Here is an 18,449-nt window from a genome sequence, read left to right as displayed (position 1 = left end):
AACTGGATCATCAACAGTTAATCATTCATATCTAGTGGACCAATATTATTCATTCAACTGCTTTCTAGTGTTTACATAAGAAAAAACATCATTTCTTTTCCAGGACTTCTCGTAGTCTGCCTTAATTTGCCTGGCCTCCTTTGCAGACAAGTTTATATCTACTATAAGCTTCTGTGTCACCTGATAATTTATTCATCCCATTCATTTTTTTCTCTCTGGCTCGAGTCTCATCAGTTCATCTGACATCCATTTATTTCTATGCCTTGTTTCTTAGTTGGTATAAAAATCATAGTAGCTTTTACGATTGGATCAATCTTATCAATTTGCATCACTGCAGTAACCTGACAGGAAGACAAGGTCTCCCAGTAATTAGGATGATTATCACGGGGAAGTGATCACTTCCATACAGGTTCTCCTCCACCTCCCAAGTAAGTGAACGGAGAAGAGGAGAGCTGATAGAAAGATCAATTGCAGAAAACGTACGAGTAGGCCTGTGGAAAAAAGGTGTTTGTTCCCACATTAAGAAGGGAGAGGTCATTGTCAGTGAGCATACACTCTATGACTCGTCCCCTTCCATTGATGCTACCCCACAGGGCATTATCTTGAAGTTACAAGATCATCAAAGTCTTTCTGGGAGGTGTCAGTACCAGGTGGAAAATATATAGAGCAAATGGTTAGTAAAAACCTCCACTGTTATTCGAATTGATACAGCCTCTATGCTGGTCGTAAGTCGCAGAGGCTGAAATGGGGTATGGTCACCCACAAGGATTGTGACTCCTCTGTCAGCAGGGCCTTCCCCAATTCTATCCTTACATATAATAGCAATGTTATGCAGTCTGGGGTCATGATTTGCCCTTGGGTAAGTCTCCTGTAAGCAAAAACAAGAAGGTTCATGCTTTGCAGAAGTGCCTTGATGTCTTCTGCATTTTGCCGGAATCCACGACAATTCCACTGTAGGAATTTAGCCATTACATTGGCTTGGTGGATCCATCAGTCGGCTTCTGAGGTGCTGAGGGCTTACTTTTATCAGACTTGGATTTATCTCTTTTGGGGAAGTATGGATGCTGTCCTGTGTCCATTTCCTCCTCTGCAAAGAGTTCGAAGACTGAGTCATCGTGTATCTCCATGGTTTCGACATCCATTGTTTCTTACCTTGATGTGGGTGGTTCAGTTTTCTGTATTGTTACTGCTCACTTTTGGTAATCCTGGAGCACTAGGAGGTACCAATATTGGAGTGGCGGCTGACTGAGTTTTCTGTGCTGGTTTTTTGCAAACTCAGTAAGTAGCAGGCTGTAGGTGTAAATGACTCTTTTGGTGGTACAGTCATTTCAATTTGAGTACCTAGAGAGCATTTCTTGGCAACCTTTTCAGCATATGTTGTCTTATTGCTATTTTCTGGCCTCCTTATATGAGATGTTTAACTTTGCTTTAAGTCTTTGTATTTCTTTTTCTTCTTTCCCACCTCTGGCGTGTTATAGAGTAAGCAGGGTGCTCACCTTGGCAGTTAATGCAAGTGGGTTTTGAAGATCAATTGCAGAATCACAGCAAGCACAAGCAAGAATACTGCACAAGCAAGAAGGCCATTTGTGAATGTCCATATTTCTGGCACTTGAAGCACCTTAACGATATGTTCCAAACCATGCAGTTCAGATAACCAGCTTTTATCTCATTAGGTGACGTAGATGTATTAAATGTAAGGATTCTATTTCTAGTCGGGACTAGATTCCCATGCCTACATACAAACATTCGTTTTGCAGCTGTCACTCCTTGCTCTCTATGTACGAAAAAAATCTGGACAAATGCAGGTACACCACTGAAAAATTACTTGATCAGCATAATCTGATAACCCTCAATAGAGTGCAAATGTGCACTCTTTTTTCATACAGGATCTATCTTCACTAGAGGAACATCGGATCCAAAAATACCCCCTCCCTCCATAAATTCAGCATTGTAGTATATACAGGGTGTCCTGTGTCCATTTCCTCCTCTGCAAAGAGTTCCAAGACTGAGTCATCATGTACTTCCATGGTTTCGACACTAAAAAATGTTGGCACAAATGTTTAGGGGAAGTAGATAACATCTAAAATAATGTGAATCGCATAGGAACCCATAACCGGAAACGTCACCGTAAGTCGGTGCACAGTGCTGTTCATCAGTTCGCGAGAGGGAAAATTTCTGGTTTACTCATTCAAGCAGTAGTCGCCGCACGAAGAGCATGCATCGATATACGAACTGTGAGCTGGCAGACATGCACCTAGTGTATGGATTAGCAGAGGGCCCATATGGTGGGCGCCCCCATGCAGCACAACATCGCTTTGCAATAAATGTGTGGGCAGGTATGGTTGGTGACTGCTTAGTCGGCCCATACCTGTTACCATCCTGCATGAACTCCGCTAAATACCGGATCTTTCTTGAACAAGTTCTACAGGGTTACTTGACGATGTTCCAGCAAATGTGAGACACAACATTTGGTTTCAACATGACAGGGCGCCTGCCCATTATGGAAGGTGTGTTCGTGACCATTTGAACAGGCGTTTTGGGCATCGATGGATTGGCCATGGTGGACCCATTGCCTGGCCCCCACACTCACCTGATTTATTGAGCCTTGATTTCTTTCTGTGGGGGGGGGGCCTCAAATCTATTGTGTATGAATTGCCTGTGGAGACAGATCTCGTGGCGAGACTCATCTGCACTGCTACTGTCAAAGAAACTCCAGGTGTGTTCTACTGTGTCCGCCAATCCACGCTTCGTCTGTGTCATGCATGCATCGCGTCTGTGAAACCTTCGAGCATCGTGGAATAGACTTCCATCACTTGTTGTTGAAGTTGATAGCCTAAACAAATTTAAGGCTCAGCTGGACAGGTATTTTGAACGAACGGAGGGGTGAAATGGGAGTAGTGGTTGTTTTTTTTTTTTTTTTTTGGCTGATGCTGAATAAGCTTGCTTTCTTGCATCATATGCCTCTGCTAATGCTAATCTGTTGTAACATCATGAAATGCATCCATCTCTTACTCCATTGTTAATATTATGTCAAATAAATGTTTGCCACTAATTACTGTCTTGTGTCATTTCTGCTTCTTGTGCCTCTGCAACTACTTTCCTGTGACGTTTCCGGTTATGGGTTCCTATGTGATTCACATTCCTTTAGATGTTACCTACCTCCCCTAAACATTTGTACCAATATGTTTGAGACACCTTGTATATATATCTAACCAAATACTAAAGGCAGCAGATCTAGCAATCCCGAAACAGCCCATAATAATTCGTACGCATCTGAAAACATGGTGGGATGATCGAATGCAGTAAAGCTAAAAGAAACAGAATAGAGCATTTAATATCTTCAGGAAGTTCTCAAAAACTGCAAACTTTATAAAAAGGCTGAAGCAAAATCAAAACATGTTAGGTGAAACAGTGAAGGAGATACAGAAGTGTTTTGCTTCAATACACTTTGGAACATATCATGCAAGACACAATAACAAGGACCACAAGGATCTAGACAATATGGACTAAAATACTGTGGATGTATTCTAAACATCCATGTTTAGAATACAACTATATGTATTGAGTTTTTTGTTAAAAATAAATAATAATACTAACTGCACATGATTCATGATGTAGCAAAACCCAAAGATATAGCAAATGTATTATGTGAAACATTTGAAGAAATTTCAGCTACATCCTCTTAATTAGCCCAATTCTGTAAGCAAGAAACCAAGCTGAAAACATTGCCTCATTTTTGAAACAATGCACAGCACTTTGTACATCCCATTTACACTGGCAGAATTGCATCAAGCCCTATCCACCATCAAAAAATGGTGCAGTAGGACCTGATGGAATTCACTACATAATGATTTCTCAACTTACTGAACCAACTCAAGACAATGCTGTTACTCCATAACAGGATACATGCTTTCCCAGACAAGTAGCACCATGCTTACATTCTGGTTTTTTGAAAACCTGAAAAAGATAATACAAAATCATAACACTATTGGTCCATTGCTCTAACTAGTTGTATGAGCTAGGTTATAGAAAAATTATCAATGCTTGATTGACCTAGTTCCTAGTACAGCATGACCTCCTCAGTCCCATGCAGTGTAAAGATAGATCTGCCTCAAAATGCTGATTTGGTCAGAAATAAATATCCATTATGCTTTTATACAAAACAAACATGTTTTAATGCTATTTGATATTTAAAAAAAAAAAATGCATTTGACATTGCACAGATATATGGTGTATTGCATTACTTATACCACCTAAGGATGTGGGATGATTTCCCATTGTTCACAAAAAACTTCCTGCATGAACAAACTTTTTCGGTTTGACTTCATAACCATCTATCTCTTAAACTTATTGAAGAGAGAGGGGGGCCCCACAGGCTCGGTACTCAATGCCACTTTATTTATTGTAAAACTTAACACAGTCTACCGAAAAACAGTATCTACCACTCTGTATGTCGATTACCCCAGTTGGTTGGTTGGGTTTTATTGCCGCATTAGCATCCAGTTATTCCTCCAATATATGAATGGTGGAAAGACAGATGCAAGGAACCATCAACAAAATTGTTACATAACTAGAAACACTGGTTTCTGTCTCTTATCTCAAAGACTATTGGGGTACACTTTTGTAGGAAATGTAACCCACACTCAGATCCGGAACTCTGACTGGACAAGTAATCCCTATAGTTTCTAGCATCTGCTTCCTAGATGTAATATTTGATTTAAAAAAAAAAAAAAAAAAAACTCCAAATCACATGCCTGAAAATTCTAAACATCTGAAGAGTGTTTTCTGCCACAACATGAGGAGCCAACTGATTTATGCTGCTACACTAACTTTCTATGTACCAACAGTCAGAAATTTGGTGAATTGGATGTGCACCAACTTTCTGATCATGCAGTGTCTCCTGAATGGCATGTGGATTAACCTAATAGATAGGATATCCTATCCATCCACGCATCAACCTTCCTATACTGTACAATTCAGTTGAAGACTCAATTTTAAAAAATATTCAATTTACAGGTATATATCCCTGAGTATGACAGTCTGGGTGGGGCCTTGCTACCTTGGAGCCTAAAATGCTAATGGAACTGATAATCAGAGCCACTTGACAAGTGGCTCTGACTATCAGTTCATCAAAAATTCTGGATGAACACTTCATCTAGTATACTGGAGGCAACATAAGTAGGAGTTGGGGTATGATGGTCACAGGTAACTCTCAGGATCCAGTGCTGTTCTCTGGAGACTACACATGGGTTTCCCCTTTGCTTATTTGAGGATTGAAGTAATGAAACCCATATTTAGTCTCTTCAAAGCTCCAGCTAACCCTATCTCTTCAATCATGTAGTATGAATGATGTCTTTTGATGTATTCATTGATATCATAGCAAGGTTCTGTATTCCTTACATTTCAAGGTGCAGCTCTAAAATGGTTTTCACAGACTGCCCCTGCCAGTGCGCCATAAAAAATCAAATCAAACAAATCAAAATCAAACAGACTGCCCACTAGATCAGTGCTTCTCAAACTATCTGTGGTAAAGGACCAGTTCCTTTTATTTACAATCCGTCACAGACCAGTACTTTTGTAAAATACAATCGTTGCGGACTGTTAGTGGAAGAATCGTTGCAAACCAGTAACATCCACTATGAGTTTCCAATTCATCGCAGACCAGTAACAAACAGTTTGTGGACCGGTCTACTTGACTGAACCTGTTGGTAATTCTCTAGGAGGTATCCAGATTAGCTAGTATATAATCTTCCTGCATGTACTCTGCCAGCTAGTGACTGGAGGGAGTTCGTGTAGTGTGTATATGTAGGGACATTGTCACATATATATCACTTTTTTACAAATTTCATTAATTCATATAACATGAATTAATCGTTCTGTGAATCATGAAAGGCAAACTAATAGAACGAACGTATCTGTGAAAAGACATTGCACAAAACTTCCTCATTCATTTCAGAATTATAGGTGGTCTTAGTTCCAATTTCAGTTATGTCTATTTCTACCTGTAATTGACAAAGTTCCACTTTTTTTTAGTTTTTTTCTCTACTCTTTGACAGAATCTCAGTTACCAGTTGCTTCAACCAGCACTCATTTCAGTTTCTCTAATTATTTACATTTTCTTTCACTTCAGAGGCAGTACTTGTGCATATGTCCACTCTAATATTCCTTGTCGGAGACTTTCTAATTTGAAATCGCTTCTGACTTAAAATATCTCCAACCCATTTTTTTTTTTTTTTTTCCAAATTCATCTATTGCTTTTATTATTGTCAAAATCCACAAATCACTCTGAATTCTTTGACTTCCTTTCGTTGACAACTCTTGTTGGCTTCCGTTTTCTAGTTAAAGATGCCAAAACCTTTGAAATCTTTTTATTCCACATTCCACCTTAAAACCTCTCCCTTTTTCTAAACTTTTATTTTCCAATAAATGTGCTAAGGCTGTTCAGGATAAGAATGTTGCATATCGCAATTGGCTTGCATTCAAATTGCTAGCCTCCTTTTTTGCCTTCACTAAACCTTGTAACAATTGTAACAATTTAAAAGTTATTAATCAATCCAAAATTGATTTTGAAAAATTAAGAAAAGGAAACTTGCTTCTCATCCAAATTGTAGTTGAGCATTCAGGTCTCTTTGCCAAAGCTATTGGCTGCGATTTTTGTCCATCTATACTCTCACCTCTGTTAAAAATTGATGGTTCTATTGCATCCTCAACTAAAGACAAAGCTGACTTACTAGCATCCTACTTTTCTTTCTTCCAACTGCTTTTATTGATGATCTTGTAAACCTCCCTCTACCACTCCACTGAATGCCTCCTGTGGTCTTTCAGCAGAAGGATATTAGAAGAATTCTGAATAATCTTGATGCCAAGAAAGCTCCAGATCCTGATAGCATTACTCCATTTGTTCTGAAAACCCTGCTCCTGCACTTGTACAATGTGATAACAAAACATTGTATCACCTTTTTTCACTTTCTTATTCCACTGTTGTTTTTCCTTCCACTTGCGAAGTTTTTGCATATCCAGATAACCAGTCTGTAAAAAGTTTTAGAACTTTTTATAGAACTATTGCATTTACCTCCATTCCTTCCCTGTGTATAGTGGGTTCCCAACATCTGATGGTAATTTGTTCTGCGAAACCCATTGTACGTTGAAAATATTGTTAAGTTGAAACCAATAATACATTGATTTCCTGTAATTCGTTCCCAACAACATATGAAATAGGCATTTTTACATGTTATCCTTCATTTTTAGATTAAAAATGAGTGTTTTATAAAGATTATTTAATAAAGCCATAAAACATCTTAAAATAAAATAAAAAAAACAATAAATTAGCATTTACCTTAGACTTGAAGTGCAGAGCTCATGAAATCAATGGTGGTGTAGTAGTGGTGAGACTATATCAAGCATCAAGTGTCTTTTAAGTCTTTTGTCTTCTGCTACTACTACTGGCAAAGAAACTGTCCAAAGTGGACTGTTTTTGATAACTTTTTATAGCTTCCTGAAGTAAGAAATGACTTGTCTTCCGTTTTGCACATCATGAGTTCAGTGTTTTTAGTGTCAGGGTATTTTTTTGCTACTTCTCTTAAATGCTCCCAACAAGAATGACAGTCTTTAGCTGACACTTTTTGGGGTGTCTTTTTCTTCCTCTTCCTCTCCAGTGTCACTCTAATTTTCTCCAAATCTTTTAGCTTCTCTGTTGTTCGCTCATGTCCATGAGCGTCAATAAGGTCCTCCACATCCTCTTTGCCAACCTCCAGACCCATTGATTTACCAAGAGGAACAATATCATTTGTTAAAGGCCAGATGTTTTTCCAGGCTGAATTTAAGCACCTGGTGGAAACATCATTCCAATAACTTACAATCAGCTTCACACAGCCTTCGACCTCCAAAAATCTTTGAGGGTGACAGCATTTTCACTAGAGGTCACTGAAAATACTTGCGAACATTTTCATGGTGTAGATTTTCTTGAATTTGCAATCACTTGCTGGTGCATTGGTTGAAGAAGAGGAGTGGTGTTGGGTTGCAAAAATTTGACTTGAACAAAATCAATTGTGCGCGAAGAGATTGAACAAGGTTGGAATCATGGCCTGGTGCATTATCCAGCAGGAGCAGTGCCTTCACAGGAAGCTTATTTTTCTCAAGATAACTCTTCACTGAAGGACAGAAAACTTCAAGCTCCCATTCATATTGAAGACATATCCAGAAACCCAAGTGCCAAAATACTTCTAGCATGCCTTTGTTGACCTTTGTTGTTTAAATACTCTGGGGTTATTAGAATTGATACTCCAACAAAGTCTTCAGCTTAAAAAGAGGCATTGGCACCCGACAGGATAGTGAGCCTATCCTGTCGGGTGCCAGGATAGGCTTATGCTCAGGTAAACGAGCCTCGTCCTTAGTGATGTACGTTCTCCAGGGCATAAGCTTCCAGAATTGGCCGGTTTCATCAATGTTAAAAACCTGCTAGGGAAGATAACCCTCCTGATCAACAAACTCTTGGAATTAAATTTTAAAGGTCTTAGCTGCCTTTTTATCAGCACTGGATGCCTCTCCATGTCTTTCAACACTTTTAATATTCGGCCCTTTTTTTTTTTAAGTGCTCGAACCAGCCTCGGCTGGCTTTAAAGTCTTCAAAGTGTATAGCACTGCACTGCCACTGGTTGATGGAGCTTTAAGTTTCAGATCGTCATAGATCTGAAACAATCATATGAGTAATGTTCTGTGTACCATTGAACAAAAATGTTGAACAATAACAAAGACACTAATTGGTTGAGGACAATCACAAGAGTAATTTTCCGTGCACGACACATCTGAAAATTTTTAGCTCCTTCAAATTTTTTTGAAGTGTTCGAACCAAAAACTCGGCTGGCTTTAAAGTCTTCAAAGTGCATAGCACTGCACTGCCACTGGTTGATGGAGCTTTAAGTTTCAGATCATCATAGATCTGAAACAATCATAAGAGTGGTGTTCTGTATGCCATTGAACAATAACAAAGACGCTAATTGGTTGAGGACAATTGTACGAGTGATTTTCCATGTGCCACACATCTGAAAATTTCCACCCATGTTTGGTACCTGCAAATGGAAAGTATATCGATTCCTGAGAATATCGGATGTCAATGTCATCATAAGCCAAGGCCCCACTGTAATGGAGAAATCCATCAACTGCCCAACTCTTAAACTATCTTATTAGTGGTCACAAATATGGTTTCGATCAATTGGAACATAAGCTAATATGTTGCTCAATATATATATATATATATATATATATATATGAGTAACATAAATAACAAATTTAATGGAAAACTGCAAAACTCAAGCAGTTGCCCTTGACATTCCTAAGTCTTTTGATGTGTTTAGCATAACTTTTTGAAACGAGCTCCCCATCTTATGGATTGCCAAATGTTTTGTAATTGAGTGTCCAGTTTTCTCTCTGACCCCTCCCTCCTTGTGAGTGATGGATGGCTCCCTGTCTTCTAACTTCTCCACTAATGCTGATGTTCCTCAAAGTTCAGCTCTCCCCCCACTCTTTCCTCTTTCATATTAATGACTTCCTTCCACTTACTGAAATCCTCTCCTTAGTTTTGCCGATAATAGCGCACTTTATTCCTGCATCCAATTTGTGAAATCTAGTGCTAGAAAAACAGCTTCAAATTCTCAAATATCCTCCAAGATCCTGAAATGCTGATACCCAGGTAATTCCTCAGTGAAGAAGAGAAAACTTAATTAACTTTAATCCTTTTAAAACTGAGCCCTGTCTTATTTCTCTTAAAAAAAAAAAAGAGTCCAGTGCACCTTTGGTGGTCCTCAGTGACACTCAGATTTCTAAACATGATTACATATCTCTACTAGAAATTAACCTAACTTCTAATCTCTCTAGGCATAAGTAAACCATAAATATTGCTTCCTCTGCATACAAAAAATTGGGTTTTCTTTTTTGCTGTTGGCACTACTTTTCTTCTAAACAACAACTCACTCTGTACAAATATCAAATCAGCCTTACCATCTGGGGATTCTAATGGCCCCAAAACCTCTCTCAAGCTTCTGTGTTCCATTCTTCTCTTAAAGTGTCATCTCTCTCTCTCTGACTGGGCTAGCTGGGTGGGTAAAGTGCCTACTTGCAACCCAAAGGTCGTGGGTTCTAATCCCGCCTCGGGCTTGGATCAGAGTAGATGCAAAAACTTTGGGAGGTGCATTATGGCCACAGAAGCCGATGCACCAACAACTAACAAAAACACAGACACACACACACACACTTTTCAGTCACTCTCTTCCAAACCAGTCCAAACACATGCTACAATCAATCAGCATCCATTCCAAACTCACAGAACCAGCTTTTTCTCTTCCTAATTTATCCCTTCTACTTCTGTTTTGCGAACAACTTTCTTTCACATATATTTCTCAAAAATTACAATCTACAATTCAAGTCTAATGCCAACGACATTACACTTAAATCTTTTGTCTTGTCTATCTGCAACCTGTACACAGTACTAAATAATACAGGTTCTGATACCTTTTGTGTTTATGGTTTTCAGTAAAAAAAAATCATAAAATAAGGTTCTCTTCAGTTTCAACAGTGATGTGTAGAAGTGACTTTCTTGTGTATCACTAAAGAGAAATAATCTAAGGATCATATTGGCCTTTTCTCTCTTCCATTTCATTTAATTATGATTGAAGTGATGGGATAATAAAATTTCAGAATGTTTCTTCTTTTAATTTGGAAGAAACATTCTAGCATATTGGTTTGATACATTCCATCTGGAAAATATATCTGTATTAAGTTTTCTGGATTCTAGTTTCTAAAAGTTGACAAGTATGCATATTGGTGGAATTGAAGTTATGTAATGACTGAATAATTGAACGGAACTAATTAACTGGATAATTAAAGTTATGTAATCTTTATTGCATTGTATTAATACAATAAATCCTTTCTCCCATATATTCTAACAATATATATTCCCAATTCATATATTATTTCTATATTCATATGTAAAGTCATTTATTTTTATATGATGGTAATATGCATTTTTGGTTTCAGATGCAAGTGTGGAACAGAGTGGTGATCCTAAAATAAGGTATTATAGTGATTGTTGCTAGCCATCTGAATGTGAAGTCAATTTTGTTGCAAATTGTTTTGATCTCAGATATTTCCCATTATTGCCATCATTACTGAGTCACTGTCTCTTGGCAGGTTCAATTTAATTGAAGGTATTGTATAAAGTTTTTGAGGAGGGAAAACAAGCTTTATGATTAAAGGCAAAAAAAAAAATAAAAAAAAGTAACTTGTACAGGCACTGGATATATATATATATATATATATGTATATATATATGTATATTGGAACTTATGCCTTGTTTCTTCCTTGTGGAATAAATCCTCTTGAACTTGGAATATAACTTTGAAACAATTGTCCTGCTTTTGAGCATCAAAAGATTTCTGTGGATGATAAAGGAAGAAAAAGTTGAGACAATGCTGCAGAGAAAGTATTGCCTTCTTGCCATATTTTCCAGTTAATGCCCGTTGGCTTTGAAACTGTGATTTTGGGTTGAGGGAGGGGGAACACTTAGTGAAATCAACTGTCTGAAGCGAATTTCTCACATTTCTTTTCTGTTATGACAGCCGCCTGCAACGTTGAAAAGGAAATATTTATGAGAAGAAAACTTATGCCTATATAATGATTTGGTCAATAAAGGAAAAAAAAAAAAAGGAAAAAAAAAAAGCATCTTTGTTGTCATAGCTGCCAAACAACGACTTGAATGCATAGTATAATTAACTTCAGCTTTCACGCCTATTTTTATTCACCTGCTGTGCAGATGAAAGCTTAATTGTTTAATTTCAGTTAATTTGGAAAAATTTTGATCGTATATTAAAGTTTCTTAAATGAAGATTGTTAATGTTATTGTTAACTTAAGACCATAAACTTTATTAAAGTTAATTTTTTGGATGTTGTATTGCAGATGGACCATATTGGATGAAGTATAAAAATTTTTATAGTTTAAAATTCAATTCATTTATAATATTCAGTCTTTTCTCCTCACTTTTAATTTTGATATCAAATCAGTTCCTTAAATTCTGTGAATTTGTTTTTGTGAAAAAAGTAATAATTTGCAGCTACTGATTTTGTTTGTAATTCATACGTGTTTTTTTAATTTTCTGTTTTTTTCTCATAAGCCACATATAGGAACAAATGGTTGTGATGTAACTTTTTTTCTATTCTAGAATAGATTAATGTTACCTTTCAGTTTAATTTTAACTTTTAATATGAAGAAAGAAAAAATCTAGTTTGTATGCAATATGAAAATGTATTTTTATACTGTCTTCCAGCCTTTTTCTAAGCAAATATGTTGATATTGTAGCAATTAAAATAGATATGCTTTGTGTTCATATTTCTTCAACTATTCTGGAAATATTTAGCAGAACCAAAAACAGGTAGGCTTGTTGGTTGTTGTAATCTTGATTGCAGGATTGTTTGATATAACTAACTGGTCAGTTAATAATTGCAAAATATGTTCTTGTTTATACTCTGGCACGACCACTACGTCAGTGGAGTTTACAATAAATCAATCAATACAAACATTAATTGTATTTAGCAGTCTTGGGCATGAACCCCAGTCCACTCAAAGAGCGTGTGCTACTGCACTTGCACTCCTGACCACTCGGCTACATCAGGCCTATGCATTGTTTCATATTTGAAACATGTGTATATGTCATTTAGCTTTCCCCCCTTTATTTGGTCAAAATATCTGTTTATACATTGCTTAACTAATTGATTAGGACTCTCAGATACATAGTGATGCTGCTGTTTTGTCCTTTTGTGTACTTTTTATATGCCATAAGGATGCAGTTCCTTAAGTGTCTATACTGTTTATATTCCAGTGAATTGTCGTACTGTAGTGGAACAGTAGGTTTGAGTATATGGTTGTAAACTCTGCATTCAGATTTATTTATAAATGAGTATATGTCATGGAATAGAAATCATATTGAACAGGAAATGTGACTGAAGACAGTTTTATTGCCTGATCACTCATATACCAGCATTGATATAATGAATGCTGTTGTTGTACATGAGATTATTACTTTTAGATTTAGTTACAAGTGATGCTGCACTGTAGACAAGATGCAAATTGAACCTCAGGGAAAATTTCTGTACCCAGCTGCAAAATCTTTGGCATCATAATATGGATGCTCAGTTTAGCAGCGTAATCATGAAATAGTAATCACTATAGGGATGTTTCATTAAACAGGAATCTTTGCTTATACTTATTCTGCTATGGACTTCTTAATGTCCTTAGCAGTAGGTGTTTTTAACTCATTAGCAACTGTAAACAATCACGTACATACCTGCACACACACACACACACAATTTCCAACATGGGCCCTTGGAGTATGTAGGTATGTATATATGTGTGTGTGTGCATTTTGAAGGTTGTTTGGCATAGTATCAATAAATTGCATTTGTATGGGTACAGCAAATCTTTAAACTCTACTGGGATGTAGTGCCATCTGTTAACTTTGTTTACAAGTAATAGTAGCTGTTGTTTTATTTCCAATAATTTCGAAAACCTGCAAAAAAAAAAAAAAAAAAAAATGATCTTGATTTTATTTTTGATAATTTTGCTATCATATTCAGCTCTAAAAATGAGAAAGAAAAAACTTATTTAAAAATGTGCAGAGCTTTCATACTTTATATGAAACTTGTGAAAAGGTCATATCAAGTTGAGGTTTCTTTCTTTCTTTTTTTTTTTTTTTTTTTTTTTTCATTAAAATTCTGGATTGCTTTTCAGATCTTTTCATGTCCTTTATGGGAATTTCTCTTGATTAATTGAATCCTAAATAGTAATATTTTTTGAAAATCAAAAATTATTCCTATTTTAAATAATTTTCATGAAAATATACAATAACAACATTTGCTTACATGTTGATTGATGCTCCTCGTATTAAATTCAATTCTTTTAGGATACTTAAATATTTTAGTTGGCTAAAGGGACCACTATTCTGCGCAATTATTTTTAATATATTTGTGAAAGCATAATTAATAAGTGTACTGTACATAAATCGAGTTGATTCAGAGGCGGTATCAGATTTAAAATATTAGTGCTGAAAATATCAGTGAGCAGTGTCATAATGACTTTCATTTCAGAGTACATGTGAATAATATTTTACTGCCTTGCCTGTTAGCCATCGCATTTTAAACCTTAAGTGTTTGACGTTTCCTTTGAGTATTGTACTTTACATTTAGGCATTAAACTATGAGCATTTGACTGCTGGAATTCCAATATTAATAACTAACTATCAAAACTGTTTGTTTGCCCTCTCTCTCTCTCTCTCTCTCTCTCTCTATATGTATATTCTGAAATCTTATCTTCCTTTTTGGCCTATAGGCTAACTCTATATGCATATTAATTTTGCCTTGGGGGCTATATGGTATAGCTTTTATTGTACAATATTGTACTTTAGCACTGTTCGCATACTTTACCTTAAATCCTTATTTACGTACTATGTAATAATTTTATGGCATTAATCTGATCTGGGACACTTTTCCTGAAATTCCATTCAAACATATTCACTTTTACCTTTTATTAAGTCTAAATATATATATATAGTATTATTTTATTCTTCAGTCTGTAAAATTTTAATCCTGTGGGATTATAACTATGTCTAGCAGTTTTACTAAAAGATCAAAATAACTAAAGAATAATGTATAATATATAGGATAGAAATACAGACTGGCCTCGATTAACACGATTAGTTCGTCCCGCGAGCGCATTGCGCAAAACGGAAACGCGTTAATCGAATATAATAATCAATAGGAAAAATTATAATTGGTCCTTGACCTTCTGGAATGTCTATAAAGAATTTTAAATAACTTTTTAACTGTATACAATGTAAAAGATAATGAAAATAATTATGGAATTAAATGTTTATTGCATAAAACCGGTTCCCAAACTGCACGCCGCGGAATATTTTAAATTTTCGAGGGAAACACAGCGATACTCGACATCTGTCGGACACCGTGCGAACTACTAGCTCGAGGTAGTTCAGTTTCAGCATTTCTTATTAAGTTGTTTGGACCTAACTACTAAACGGAACTGTTAGGTATTTATTTTGGTCTGGGCCTTGAAAAAATTACTGAGACACTAAGGGCGCTGTGAACTGAGAAAGTTTGGGAACCTCTGACATAAAATACACAATGAAGAAATGACTGTTGCTGAAATATTTGAACAGTGTTGACTTTCTCTTTTCATCAATCAATTTTTGATAGCCGACAACAGTCTTCTCTGGGCCCTGGCGAAATAAATATCGCAGAAAACCTCAAACCTTTTGTTTGAGGTTCTCTGCGATACGAAAGATTTCATCTAATTCTTTTACCATTATCTCCTTTGCGGTAACATTTTCATCTGCCTCATTTAAAAATTTGAATTTTTATGCAAGTGTGCCTTGAATTCATTAGTAGGAGACAAACAAGTAACACGTCTTCTTCCGATGGTTGATGGAACACAGAGGCGGGCAAACATTTGTTTATTGGCCGTACGACTCGCGGTAAGCTTAACACGCGATTCAAATCTTTTTCAACTATCGCATTAAAAAAATAAATAAAAAATCGTGTTAACCGGAAATTTGCATCGTGTAAAGTGAAAAGTGTTATAATTTTTCAACTAGCATTAATCGAACTCGCATTATGCAAGGCCTGCCTGTAGACAACCCCCTTCAAGTTTCTCTAAGGAGTGCCAAAATTGGAATTAATAAATAACACTAAGTTAAAAGTATATTAATAAAGTTTATTATTTGTACACAGGCATTCTAGGAGTGGAACTTCCCATCCATGCTAACTGGATGGGAAGTTAGTGGAAAGTGGAGTTACTTGGTGGGAAGCCACTGGAAACTAATTGTCAGTTAAGACAGTGGTTTGGTCAGAAATGGTGGAAGGCCGATCATCTGTTTTCCTTTACAGCGAGCCCATTGGCCCATCTGACAAATGCCAGTGAGTTGACTCTAATGGAAAACAAAGAAATATTAATAATCCTTGTGTGGATTATTTAATTTTCGGGTTATCCATGCATGATTTTTCAGTTTGGTTTTTCTTATAATTTTCAGTACTTGATGAATTTATTGAAGACATTTAAAACAGTACATTACTATAAATTTAACAATGCTTTCACTTTTCCAGTTTCACTGATTGTTTGTTTCCAACATTCTAATTTTAAGTTTTAAAGTCCTCTTTGAGTAAGGAGGGCAAGAGATTATCAGTACATGATTTCTCATTTGTTTATTTTTAATAATCCATACCCAAGGTCATGCTAGTTGCCATTGCTGGTCTGATTTACTTTAAATGTCATGGCCAATTTCTTGTCCCAGTCTATTGCTGGTAAAAAAAGCTTATAGCTGTAGGAAGGCAGAAATAGTGGTAAGTAAAAAAGTTAAAGATGGAATAAACATTCTTGCTTTTCATTTTATTCTGATTGCTAGAAGTGGTGAAATGTTATTAAAGTTAAAAGCTTATGCAAGAAGTTGTATACAGTTTGATATTAGGCATTACCCTAGCATAACTGCACATTGGGTGGCTAGTAAAGGTTCGGAAAATTGTCTGGGGAGAATTTTTACATATAGTAAGCATGTCTGTGGTTGAATTACATTTCTTTTCCACCCAAAAAAATCCCACAGCATAAAATCTCTACCCCCCCCCCCACAATATGATATTAAATGCTACAGTGCTGTTCAAATAACAACCACCTCTTCCCCTACTTAGATAATTTACAGGACCTTTATTATCCTATATGTACAGTTACACTCTAAGAATGCCTGAGTGCAAACTTTTAAACTATTTCATTCAAGTACATTTAACTCACTGTTATCTATTAATTTTAACATACACTAGACCATTAGAGGAGCTCAAAGACAAGGGTTGTATGTTTCTTATCTTTGATTCTTTAACTAGCATAACTGCACATTGGGTGGCTAGTAAAGGTTCGGAAAATTGTCTGGGGCAAATTTTTACATATAGTAAACATGTCTGTGGTTGAATTACATTTCCTTTCCACCCAAAACAATCCCACAGCATAAAATCTCTACCCCCCCCCCTCCACAATATGATATTAAATGCTACAGTGCTGTTCAAATAATGACCACCTCTTCCCCTACTTAGATAATTTACAGGACCTTTATTATCCTATATGTACAGTTACACTCTAAGAATGCCTGAGTGCAAACTTTTAAACTTCTTCATTCAAGTACATTTAACTCACTGTTATCTATTAATTTTAACATACACTAGATAATTAGAGAAGCCCAAAGACAAGGGTTGTCTGTTTCTTATCTTAGATTCTTTAACTGTTTTTGCCTATATATTCTTAATTGCTAGACATGATGATCTCCCAACAGTAAAAACTTAAGAGATTGAAGAGTAAAATAATATACTGTATTTAACTTCAGTGCTCTATCTCTGCTGCAATGTGCAAGACTGGCATTATAATACTCAATACAGTACAGTATATTCAAAGCTATAATAACATACTAAATATTTATTTTAAAAAAGTAGAATTTTGTGTGTGCACATGCACACACACAATTTTACTTTTTTTTTATAGGGTGTTTTGTAACGTGCAGGCCATACTTTTAGAATTGATTCACAGGACCTGAAACAGTGAAAAATTCATATAAAAGTGTCGAATTCTCAATGGTCATGGTGCTATTGGCTGTTTGAAAAACTTGATGTGGAGTTTCCAATGATAAAATGGATTTTACCCGAAATGCATTTTTGAAAAATGGACATGGAGAAAAATTCCAATGGTAAAATGGATTTTACTCCACATATACATTTTTGAAAAATGGATGTGGGGGAGAGATGGGTCGGGAGAAAAATGTTCTCAAAAATGAATGTGAAGTTTCCAATAGTAAAAAATAATCAACATTATCTGTTGGTATGGCTGCCAGTGCAGCCATACTTTGTTCTTATAGTGGTAAACATGTATTTAGGAAACTTTATTTGTTTTATTATTTTTACCATTGAAAACCCATATCAGTTTCCTAAAATTCAAATAGCCATAGCTCCTTAATGATTCAAAATAAGAGGATGTATGTTTATATAAACTTTTTCTCATTGTTTATTTAAGTCCTCGGTAAATCCTGAAGAAAATGAACCAACATTTTCTGAAACTGTGCGTGCACATGCACACATACATTTTTATACAGCCTAGAATGAATGAGCAAATTAATGCTATTTGAATTTTAAGAAATTGATATGGACTTTTCAATGGTAAAAAATAATAAGTAGACACATACCTGATAAAATTTTTGTTTTATTATTTTTTTACCATTGTAAACTCCACATCCATTTTATCTGAAGTTTATGGTTTCTCTTTTTTTCTCCAATTGTGATGAATGTGTTATTTTTTCACTGCCAGTGCAGCCATACTTTGTTCTTATAGTGTATTTAGGAAACTTTCTCAAAATAAATTA

The 18,449-nt window shown here is 35.9% G+C and overlaps 1 long non-coding RNA gene across 1 annotated transcript in view; it reads left to right on the top strand.

Annotated features, from left to right (window-relative positions):
* LOC150085764 (uncharacterized) overlaps positions 1–11,243 on the top strand; it is a 29,642-nt gene extending 18,399 nt beyond the window's left edge. Inside the window, exon 3 of the long non-coding RNA XR_016546936.1 lies at positions 11,032–11,243. This is a non-coding gene — a long non-coding RNA (uncharacterized LOC150085764). The remainder of the gene's footprint in view (positions 1–11,031) is intronic.
* Positions 11,244–18,449: the final 7,206 nt, after the last annotated feature.

This window comes from Mastigoproctus giganteus, chromosome 5 (genome assembly GCF_048544385.1).
Source record: "Mastigoproctus giganteus isolate SK-2022 chromosome 5, ASM4854438v1, whole genome shotgun sequence".
In the NCBI taxonomy this organism is placed as follows: Eukaryota; Metazoa; Arthropoda; class Arachnida; order Uropygi; family Thelyphonidae; genus Mastigoproctus; species Mastigoproctus giganteus.
Note: the sequence above shows the minus strand (reverse complement) of the source record. Positions and strands in the feature narration are given on the sequence as shown.